Source organism: Aythya marila (genome assembly GCF_965140915.1).
Source record: "Aythya marila genome assembly, chromosome: Z".
Taxonomy (NCBI): Eukaryota; Metazoa; Chordata; class Aves; order Anseriformes; family Anatidae; genus Aythya; species Aythya marila.
The window spans coordinates 73,718,741-73,731,025 of NC_139080.1; positions in this window are offsets into that span (position 1 = coordinate 73,718,741).

Sequence of the window (12,285 nt, forward strand, 5' to 3'; positions counted from 1 at the left end):
TTTTGCACCTCATGTCCATTAACACTTCTAATAAGCTCAAGAATCATTCATTATGTGAGATTTCCTGGTTGTGAGACAGTGCTACCCCTGTATGACAGATTGTGCTGAGGAGGAAGGTAAGGGTTTAACTCAGTGAGTTAATGTATTGAAAGAGATTCAGCATAAACAAATGTAAATGGCAGTGGGGGCACTCTAAAAACTGATTTGGTAAAAGGGCTTGGGTGGGGTGGTATTTTAGGAAAAGCGAGGCCTGGTGAAATATGCTGGTACAGCCTGGCACACTTTCATTTCTGCTTTGACATAAAGTTTCTATTCAGAAGCCAGTTAACCAGCACATGGCGTGCTGGTTAAGTCAAAACTTGTTGTTGAGTTCATGAAATTCAGGAAGAAGCAGGTAATCTTAAAACACTTACCTTAAAAGTCAGAATAAAGGTAGGGTCTGAGCTTGGTTATTTATAAATGTCAGTCATCTAATGAAAGCAAGTGTTTTTTAAAGTGTGATTTTCCTGAAAGCATGCTCAAGGAAGCTTTTAGAAGGGTCTTACCTGATCATTTCCCTACTAGAGTTGGGTGGCGTAGTTGGTACTGGTACATAAAGATTAAGAGAAGACTGCTTTAAAAAACAGCCCCCTGTTGCACAGGTTTATAGGGGCAGTGCCAGGATGCAAGTGGTTTGCCTTGAACACTAATTAGATTTGAGACAAACCAATGACTGTCGTAATTGTCAGTAACTTCTGATACCCCAGAATGGCTGCTGTTTATCACTGTCAGACTTGGGACTTCTCGTTTCTGTGCAAATACTGTATGGCCTGGGCTTCTGTTACACAACTTCAGGTGTGAAGAAAGCTGCCTTTGGGGTGGGGTTAGAAGCGCAGGTGTAACTTGTTTTCTCAAACCAACAATTGCTGAAGAGGGAACTGTAGGGTTGTTGGGTGCTCCATCTGATTGTGCTCTGAGCACTAGTTAACCATAGAGTTGTTTTGTTTTTTTCATTGTTTGTCTTTGTTTACTGCTCATAAAGATGTTAGGGGTTGTTGCGAAGCTGTGAGATTTAGCACAGTGCCCTCAGGTACAAATGGATCCTTTGTGTGGTATCAGTGATGAAGCACTATTACAGCTTTTCAGAGGTGGAATGAAATAAGAGGTTGAGTGAGGGTCTTTACAAATTCAAACATGATCTCGTGGGTAATAGTATTTAGGGCTTGCATCAGCTGAAATCAGCTATCTCTGTATTCTGATCATCTTTTAAGGGAATAATTTGGAAGTATATCATTGGCAATGTCATTTACTTTCTCTTGATTTAGGTCTTTCAGAGTTTTGGTTCTTCGTGAGTGCATTGGAACAGAAAATAGTCCAGCTCTTAGAGCAGGTACTATAAGAATAGTGTATATAGTACTTTACAGAACTGAACTTCAACTTCAGAAAACCTTTAGGAAACAAGAGATGTTATTGCTGGAGCAGTTGCAGAAGTTGAAACATGGTGGTTGGTGTTGACAAAACAAGGCTTGCAGGTCTTCTTTGGTCTTCAGTTTTCCCTTAGAGGATTTTGTTTGGAGCCTTATTGTGAACCCTTCTCTAATTATTCGAATTCAATTAATGCATTTGGTTTGGTTGTTTAATTCTGCTTTTTGCAGGTGACTATACGTTTGATGGACATTGGAATTAAGCATTCCCAATGCTTAATATTAGTAACAGGATAAAGTTATTACTATGGTAAGTTTGGGAAGTCCCACAAAGCCCTCTAACTGGAGGAGTAGTGTTGTCTAAAATTGGTGTAGAATTTTGTGACTGGATGGAAGCATGCTTTATCTGGGAGCAGTGATACGATGGTCCTCCCAGGACTGCCAGTAGTACTATTGTATTTCTAAAAGCCATTTCCTAGAAGCTGTTCAGACTCATCTCAGGAGGCTGTAAAGATCGATAACTGATTAAAAAAAAAAAAAAAGTAAATGAAATATTCAAATACACAAATCCTGGAAGTAGAAGATTGTAATTGAGGGCTCTCATAGTCCTTGAGCTCACTGGCGGCATTTTGACATTATCCTGTAAAAAGCTAAACCAAATTAGTACGTCAGTTTTGACTTGGAATATCTTCCTATTTTCCCTTGGAAGCTTCTACTTGTAAATGTGATGAATACAGGGCAGAGTATGGAGTTTCCAGTATAGTTTAGAAAAATGAGGGGCACCTGGTTTTTAGTTAGGAAAATGTGTTTTCATACAAGATATAACTGAATAAATTGTATATTCTGGTGGTGGTGGTTTTTTTTTGAGCCACAGCACACTTTGCTCATGTGGCAGAATAACCTGCTCTTATTCTACCTTTCTGCATTGGCAGGAAACTCTATTTGTATATCCACCAGCACTTGGGTGGCAAATTTAGGAAACACCTGTGCAAGTGCTGAATTAATTCTCCCTGGGAACTTGACCCATGCTCTGTTACTGCTCTACAGTCTTGCAGAGCACCAGTGTTAGGGATTGCAGCTTTGTGGGGTGAAGGAGTTCGTCTTATGGAGGTGGTAGGCAAAGAGCATTTTATTCCATAATATGCTGCTGGGATCATGTGCTGCTGAATCACTTGCAAAGGCTTAATTGAAAACCAGAAGAAGCAAGGATTCCCAGGAGCAGATCAGCCAGGGGTGAGCAGAATCCGCCAGGTCAGTTTACATGGTTGCAATGTGTTCTGGGTCAAGCAATGCCATTGTAATACACTTGCGAAAGAGTTGATGCCACTTTTTCCCACTTGCTTGTCGAGTGGGCTCTCTCAGCCAGCTGAATCACTTCTGCTGCTTACTCCTTTCTGAGGTCTGTTGAAAGATTCATGCTGCTTCTTCTCTGCCACCTGTCTTCAGTAACTGCAGAACTCCACCCCCAGAGTCATACCTCTTCTCAGTGCTTCAGAGAAGAGTCTTCCTAATAATGTTAGTCTCTGTAGCTAATCCTCTTACCATAGTGGATTCAGTAGAAAAATATTACAATTTGTACTTTGCATAAGCAAATTAGAATGTAACAGACTGGTGTGACAGCTGGGAGACTGCACCACTTACTGTTTTTTTTTTTTTTTTTTTAAAATATTGGAACTAAGGGTGGCTTTTTCCCCTCTATCATTTTATAGTAGTTTCTGCATTGCTGTTCAAGGATGGTTTCTCAGACAGCAATGTTTTTGATGGCTCTGGGAACCTGGGACCTATGTGTGTGTGGAAATGCTCTTTGCTGTAGGGTAGCTATGAGAAGACATTCCACCAAACAGGCCATGATAGCATTGTAGAATATCCTGAGTTGGAAGGGATCATTGAGTCCAACCCCTGTTTCCACACACGACAACACAGGAATCTGACCCAGATGTATGACAGTGCTGTCCAGATGATTCTCGATCTCTGGCAGCTTGGTGCCGTGACCACTGCCCTGGGCAGCCTGTCCCAGCGCCCAACCCCCTCTGGGTGCAGACCCTTTCCCTAACCCCCAGCCTGACCCTCCCCTGTCCCAGCTCCATGCCGTCCCCTCGGGTCCTGTCGCTGTCCCCAGAGAGCAGAGCTCAGCGCCTGCCCCTCCGCTCCCCTCGTGAGGGAGCTGGAGGCCAGCCATGAGGCCTTCCCTCAGCCTGCTCTGCTCTGGGCTGAGCAAACCAAGGGACCTCAGCTGCTCCTCATAAGTCTTGCCCTCAAGACTTTTCAGCATCTTAGTTGACCTCCTATGAATGCTCACTAATGGTTTTACATCCTTCTTGTACTGTGCCCAAAACTGCCCACAGAACTCAGATTTTTGGTGATATTTTTGATGTTCTTGTTGAATAGAACATAGATGTTTTCTTTTTTCTTTTCTTTTCTTTTCTTTTTTTTTTTTTTTTTTTTGCTTTGTGGAAATCAAAAGGGAATGGAAGTTAAAGAGAACAATGTTAGGGGAAATAGTCTTTCTAATTTTAGGCTGTAGTGCTTTGGTTAGTCAGCCTGCTTCTGAAGTACATTGTTGTCTTTTCAGCTGAAGGACTGAAGGTGCTGCTGCTGATGTGTTACAGCTTGGTGTGGTTGATCTACCTCATCTTCGGCTTACTTGACTTTCTTCTGAAGGGTTTACTTAAGGATACTGACTTCATCAGTGAAAGGAAGTATGCAATTAAGTGAAAAGCTTGAAGCATTCTATAGCACAAACAACAAGGGGTTTGTTGTTAGGCTTCCTGGAACAAAATGCTTTTTTCGCCTCCCCCCTTCTTTTCATGTCTCCTCAGAGTGGATCTGTGAATTGTTCCATGCCTTAAATGCTACTGCAAAACAGGGAATGCAGATGTCAAGAATAAATCATCTTAGTCTACAATCCAAGCTTAGTCTTGAGCTTAGTCACAGATTTAGAGTGTACTGTACACTCAGGTTCTTTCAAGTCTTGTACACAGTTCTGTGTGGGAATCCCTAATTGATTTTCCTGTAGATTACTGGGTTCTTAACCAGCACTTCTCAAAGTTGCATCAAGACTGTTACTTTCAGATTGCCCATGATCTCCTGTTGGAAAGATAATCATGATAGTCCTGCAGGCAGCTTCACCAGATTCCAGTGTGGCTGATCACAAATCCCTGTGTTGAAGTCTCTGTATAAGTTACCCTCATGGGACAGAGGACTGCTGTTTTTCATTGCATAAAGCAGGTGAGTACTTGAGGGACCGAGAGATAGATATGCTCTGCAGCAGCAGTGAACATACCAGGCAGTGTACCCCATCTGATACTCCTGTGGTGATGTATACAAGAGATAATCAAGCATGGCAGTGTTGTCTTGCTGCTCTTGCATGCTTAGCTACTCTTCAGAGATGGTTCAGTACCTGATGCTGAGGACAGCCAGCTGGTAACTGGAAAATGTTCAGCTCATGATCTCTGGGCTGTGTTGCCTGCATTGTAGTGGTAAGCTTTTTGTGGTTCATTAGGTACAACTGCAGTAAATTAGAACCAGCCTAAATACGACTCAGCTGATCTGCTTTGGATGCTCCAAGTATTCTTGTCAAAAGGTACAGGCTTACATTTTCCTTTGAGTTGGGTACTTGCAAGGAAGCCTTGCAAGCTATGGAAGCTGAGTGTACTTTGAAGGAGAAGTACAGTTTTTGAATCTGAGCTCTGTTAGTTCTAAAAATGATCCCAACTTGCCTTTCCTTTATGCAAAGGATAAAAATCAGCTGAGGAGCTGGTAGTTTGGAGACACCCATGTGATTTCTCTAACCTCTGATACTTAACAGGCTAAAAATAGCTACCATATGGAATGTCTTTTTTGTGAGGACAGTCTCTGCTACTTGAGAAACTTTGTGTTTGAGCACTTACTGTACCTAAACATTTTTAGCTATTTCATCAGCTAGATAAAATCCTCATACAGATTTGAGAGCTGCTGTCATTGTCTGCAGATCTAGGAGGAAAGGAAGTTTCCTTGGAACTTAGTAAGGGGCTGATATGGTGGCATTCTGTTTTTGATCTTCTTTTCTACTGCTCTAGATTTCAGTTAAAAAACAAAAATTCAAAAAAAAAAAAAAAAGACCCTTTTCTTAAGCCAGTGAAAAATGTAACGTTTTAATCTTAATTCTTGACTTGTGTTTGTTCCAAGCTTCTGTTACAGTTGTTTAAGCTTTTAGCAATTTACTGAGAACTTACTTCTGAATAATTGTCACTGAAACAACATTCCTGACAGACTATACTAAATTTAGTTGTTTCTGCTGCTTTAGGAACTTGCCACTTCACAAACTGCAGAAAGAAGTAAGAGAATTTGATAATTACATATGCTGAGTCCATTCTCCAGTAAACTGTTCGTATGCAAACAGTATAATCCTTAAAGAGCAGTTGCATGCTTCTTTGGACTGTGAAGAAGGCAAAATCTAAGCTTACTACATCTTGTGTCATGCAAGTTTGTACTAGTACGTGTAACTTAGTTGGTATTTTTCTGTTGGCAGCTTGTGGTATGTGTGGGACAGCAGGAGACAACAGTTACTGGTCTACTTTTTGCAAGTTAGAAATCATTTTTGTACTGCAAGCTTTTTTGGTCATCAGTCAAGTGATGCTTGATGAAAGGTCTTCAGTGCCAGGGTGCTGTTTTTCATGTTCTGCTTGCTCGGTGTCCTGTTTTCGTCTTCCTTTTGTGTGTGTATGTCTCGATGGCATGGATTTTCTCTAAAGTGACTTTGTTAGCACTTCTTTTGTGGTTTGTGCCTTTAACTTTTCCAGCCTTACCCTGCATTGGGTTTCTTAAGTCTTTGCAATAACAGGCTCTATAGCATTAGTATGGTTAAATGACCTGCTGTCATGACTCTCAAACCACTGTCCTGTTAATATTTTTTCTCAGTAAATTGACTACCTTACAGCTGCAGATGGAGCTACTGCTAACCCTAGGCACTCTTGTCCTCGCTTGGGTGTGCTCTCTCCTTGGAGTAAAACAGGTGTAAAACTTTTGCATTAACACTATACATCTGCAGGTCTTTGAGCCCAGGTGCTGTCTTGCAGAGCTGACTTAAAGGTAACTTGTAGTACCTGCATGTGTTATACAGTATTTAAATAGGATTTGCAATAAAAGAGCTTTAAATTCCCTTTTCCTTATTGCTGTTGCTAGTAAGCACAGTTGATCTTTTTCTACTGTTTTTTTCACCCCAAAATGTCACAAAGCAAAGAGTAAACTTTGTAAGGCTGAAGGTTCAGTGTTGACTGAAAGGTGTAATACAGAATTGTGTGACATTCCTGCAGAGTGAAAGAAAGAAATGACCTTTCTGTTTGACTTCAGAATTAGCTTAAAAATAACTTAATCCTGCTGCTGTTCTTTAATGTTCTGCCTACTTAATGGGACAGTGACATACAGTTTTGATCTTTCAGACAGATGTGTGGGTTACTGATATTGGGGCTTCGGGATCTAGAGATGCTGGTCTGTATGTTATGAAATAGGTGCAAGATAGTTCCAGTAAATTTTGACTCTTTGATACTGAATGATACTACTTCAAAGAAAAATGCTTTCCTAGAAGTAGCTACTTATATTCAGTGTGAAAATGAAAAATCCTGGCTTTTTGGCAGTGAGACAATACAACACTTTGTGTTGGCTGACTCCTTTCAGATTTTGTCCATCCTGACCTCAGAGTATTTAAGTTCACTTCCAAATGTGAATGCTAATATTTTGTCTGTTTTTTGTTTTGTTTTGTCTGTGCTGGTTATGCTATCCTTCTAAAAACTCACATTTAAAACATAGCAGATCTTAAAGTGTGGAATAGAAGGGTTTTCTTCCAGACATGCCTTCTTTTTGAGCTACACCATGCTGATACCTAATGAAACAGCCTTTTTCAACTTGGAGCTGCTACTTATTTATTGAAGAATCTGTTCTAACACAATCTGGATGGCACTGTTTTGAAACTGGGATCTGTGTTTTCCCCTGTAGCGTAAATGCCTTTTTAAGCTGTTTTGAGACTCCTGTGTCATGGAAGGTGTGATCATACAGGACAGTATGAGGACCCACATCTGATATCTGCAAGACCTTTAATACTGACAATATCTTATGTTAAGACTCTTCCATGGCACTGTCTCATTTGGTCTGCTGTGAGCAAGTCTCCAGTGCTTAGTTCCCATGATTTTTTTTTTCCTGCTGTAGTAAAACACATTCTTGACTTAGTGATGGTGAGGTGTATCTGTAGGCACCACCAGATTCAGTATAAACCAGTGACATCTTTTTGCAAGGTATAAGTGCTAGGAGAGAAGACACATGCTATTTCAAAACAGTCATTACTAGTAACTTACTGATGCCCTTGCTTTTCAAGGTGTTCAGTTCCTCCGGCCCCATACCTTCCCTGAGGTATAATCACCCTGTGGAAGTGGACTTGATGCTACTTTGAAAGTACTTCATTATGAAACAGAGCAAAGCTTCCAAATTCAAGTTCCTGTCTCTATGTCAGAAGAATGTAACACCATAAGTCCACCGTGGGATTTGAGGTACTCAGCACTTGAGAAAACTCAGTCTTTGGGTGCTGTTGCAAATAATGTGGTTTGAAAGGTCTGCAATCAAAGGTGGTAGAGATGAACAAGGTCTTAACTCCCTCATTTCAAACATGGGTGCCGGGTGAAAGCAGCTGCTCACCCTTGCCTCAGAGTCAGTGCATGGCTTCAGTGAAATACCAAGTAAAAACATGTAGGTTATCCCTTGCAAGAAACAAGGTCAGATCGTGTTAGCATTATATCTTCCACCTGTGGATGTTCCTAAAGTAAGTCTGTTTTCTGTTTTATGTCTCATTTCTCTGGCCAGGCTCATTTTTATCCTGTAGAATGTGTTGTTAACAGAGGGGTTTTTGATGGGGCATAGAGAACTTCATAGCACTTGATGTGCATTCACAAAGGCAGTAAAGTATAGGAATTCAGGGCTGTGCACTATTAGATTGACCTTGCTCTTGCTTTCATGTTGTCCTGTACTTCTTACCAACTTTTTGATCAATTCTTTTGCTTTTCCTTCAATATTAAAGTTTGAAGATGTGCGCAGGAGAATTACATGCATTGGGAAGGATACATTTAAGCATACTTGGGAGATCAGCAGTGTTGCATGTCCACGATGGCTGTTTCTTTAGTTACTGATTTAGGTGTATAATTAATGTTACTATGAAATGGGGTATTGCTTCTGGCTTTTGACACAGAGAAACTTCCTAATACAGCTAAGTCAGCCTTTCAAAACTCATTAGAAAATGAACGAACCTAGAATTTGCAGTTATGTGTAGATTTCATAATTTGTATATAGAATTTTTAGTGGGTTGGACATAGATAAGAGAAATGTCTATTGCATAACTATATCAGATGGAAGTTCTAATAAGCTTGAATATAACATCTAAGGGACTGCATGAAATCATACAGCATAAGAATAAAAAAGCAACGTGCAGGTTAGCCTGTAAGGAGCAAGGGCATCTTCAGTCAGTTTTGTACCATTTAGTTTCATGGAAATTGAAGTACTGGAAAACACTAGAGATGGAAGATAAATTAGATATGACTCAATGAGCAAAAGGTTAAGAGAAAGAGCTGAAGTGCGTGGAAGCCACATGGCCCCAGAAATGTAATATTTTCTGGTCAGAATAAGATAATATCTGTATTAACGATGATTTATCTAATTCTTAGACTTAACAAAGGGTTCTGGCATCTTGACTGCGCTTCTGTTTTTGAATTTCTGTTTGCATAGCAATTCACATCCTTGGAGGTCAAATCTGCAGACTTGAGTCAGCACAGAAATCATACTCTAAGTGCAAGATTATTTTAAAATAGGAAAATTACTATCTCTGCATTTAGTGTTGGATTATACAAATAAAAAAAAAGTGCATAAGTCATCACAGTGCAGCATATGGATCTGTCATGTTATATCTGTGTTGCATTATTCATTACTTGATATATCTGGATTAAGAAATGAAGTTTTCTTCATCTGCTACTGTGGAAGTGCTGCATTCATGGGACTGCAGTGATTCCCTACTCCTGGTGGAGCAGGCAGGGTGGAGTGGGTGTCACAGCTGTGTTTAAGCTTGTTGTTCTTAAAGTTTTTCTTAAAAGTTTTGGTTTGAGCAGTGTCCCTTTTGCTTTGATTCTGCCCCCATGCCCATTTGGAGGGGGTGTGGAGAGTAGAATTTCCCCCCCAAACACACACACACACACACACACACACACACACAATCTGGGGGAATTGTGCAGCTCTAGTCAAATTGTGCCATATCTCTATTTTTAGGTCTTCTACCACTGAGGAATACCAGGGATTTAATATAAAAAAAAAATTGCAGCAGCTAAAAGAAATGCATTGAAGTGGTTAGCCCTTGTGTAGGGGTGTAGCAGCAAAGCACAAAGCAAGGCTGGTTTTCTTTTCCTTTCACCTTTAGGGTGAATTTTAAAGGAGAAAACCTGGCATTTTTAGCTTTCAGGTTTAGATAGGACAGTCTTTATTCCTTAACTTGCTTCTCCCATGTTACGGTTCTGAAGGAGGAAATGTTTTTTGTTCAGCCTCTTGAAATTTTCAGTATAGGAGTCAGAAGTCAGCAAAGCTACACCTCCTGCAGCTTCACCTTTTAGTTTCAATTTAAGCCATTATCCTAGCCCTAGCCATCCTGAGGTTTTTGTGGACAAAAGCAACTTGCTTCTGTGTGTGTGTAAAGGTGCGTGCTGCATTTTGGTGTGAATGCCTCTCCACACTGCACACACGTGCTCGGTACCAGTTTCAGAGCTGAGAGGTGGGGGCAGTATCATGGCTCTGTCAAGTCCCTGCTAATCAAAGCCAGCAAAAGCATCCTACTGCTCATGCTTTCTGCTGCTGGCCCAGCCTGCTGTTGTGAAAAAGTGAAAGGGTGCTGGAGTTTCCCTAATGCTTTCTGGCCCTCTTGCACTGCTGGAGATGGGAAGGGTGAGGGACAAAACCTTCTGCCACGATCTCCTTCAGGGAGGGGAACGGGAGGTTACTTGAGGGCCATCTGCCACTCTGTATAGATGCATGACTTCCTTGTCAGAAAAGAAGCTCTTCCCCAGGTTTTTAACTTTTTTTTCAATTCGACTGTTTCCTGAGCCACCGTTGCTTTTTCCTGGCTATTGGTAAAACTAAGTAGCTTTTTTGGGTGAAACCTCAGCTATTGGAATTGCCAGTGAGGCATGAACTTTAAACTGAAGTGAGTGAGTTTCATAGCCCAAACCAAAGGGTAAAGTAAATGCTCAGAAACTGTATTTGGGCATCCCAGCCAGTTCAGGTGGAGCAGTAACTGTTTGTCTAAAACCAGATGATGACTTTGAAAACCCTTCAGGATATCAGGGTGATGTTATCTATGTCCTTGAAGAGCCCAGGTTGTCTTATTTGGCCCCACTGAGTCTTGGGTTTCTCTTTTTGTACTCACAGCAGGCTCAAGAGGACTGCAGCTGTTTGTGTAAGGCTGAAGGGACATGTCTGCAGTAAGAGACTGCTCAAGTTTTAACTTACTTAAACTTACTTAGTTTAACTTGATCTTACTTAGAATGCATGTGCATGTGACAGGGTTGCTTTGCCTCAGTGCTTTGCTACAGGCTGGGAGCAGCACATTAGACTAAGAAAGCATGGGCCAATGGCTAAATGAGCAAGAGCAAAATCACCTCTGTAGTTAGCACGGTATTGTGGGTGGTGGTGTACAGTTGAAAGGTCTGAGTGTATCCTCTGCTTAAGTATTATTTAAAGCATTGATCAAGCCTGATACTCTGCCCAGCTTGTTGGAGATTTCTGGTCTGTTCCAGGACTGAATGTCCGTCCTGTGTAATCTGTTGATAATTTTGGTGGAACTCAGGCTCACATCCACAATATTGGTTTTGCTCAGACAAAACCAACTTGACATTTAGCTAAGGTTCTGAATCTAATAAATGTAACTGTTTGTCCTCGGTTGGCCTGAACTTTCTTTAAAGGAAAGAGCAGTGAAAAGTACAGTTATATGTTGGTCTCTTTCATCCTGCATGTCAGCTAATGTTGAGGCTTTCTTGCTTTGGGAATAAATAGTTCTGTTGTTAGAAATGGCTGTGTCTCTAGATTGACCTGAATAATTCGGAATGTATAGTTTTACTTCCTTAGTCTCGCTTGAACTGATCACTAAACAGAGTGCAGGTGTTAGAGAAAAGTGTTAGTGCTGATATTTCTAGTGTGACTTCTTAGGTATTTCTGTGCTGCATACCTCTTCAACAGCAGTTAATCAATAACTGCAGTCAGACAGAGCTCTTGCGTGGTCTCCAGATCAGCCTCTCCTCAAGCAGTGTGTTCACCTTCTTGTACTTGTGCTGCTTTTTTAGAGCTGCTTACAAATCTGTTGTTCTGGCTTCTTTCTTCGTGCAGTAGCTGCATTAACGTGGTGACATTGTTTAGAGCAGCTGGTAGGTTCTTGGGGTTATACAGATTACTGACTTTCCGAAAGTATTGCTTCACATGTGGAGACACTCCTCGAGTTCAGGTATACGTTTTTAGCGATCCCCGTAATCTTTGACCTTCCATGGATGACTTGACCTTTCTTTTTATGTTGTTTTAGTGCTGTTACCAGAGCTGCCACCCTGTTTCCTGGTAGCAGACCTTGTGCCTGTGTTGATGGCAGTGTCTTGTTCAACCATCCAGAATTGTTCACTTGCTTTCTCATTGCCTACCTGCAACGGGCAAACCTATCCAGCTGCTTCTTTGTTGCTGCCAAAAGCTTCTGCAGATGAGTTTCGTCAGCACCAGTCAGAAAGATGAATTAAAATCCTCTTGCTTATGTATCATATGCCTTTTTTATATCCATCCTGGACCTTTGATCACCTTCTCACCTTGCACTTGCTCAGGCCAAGGTGTAGAAGTGTTGAGT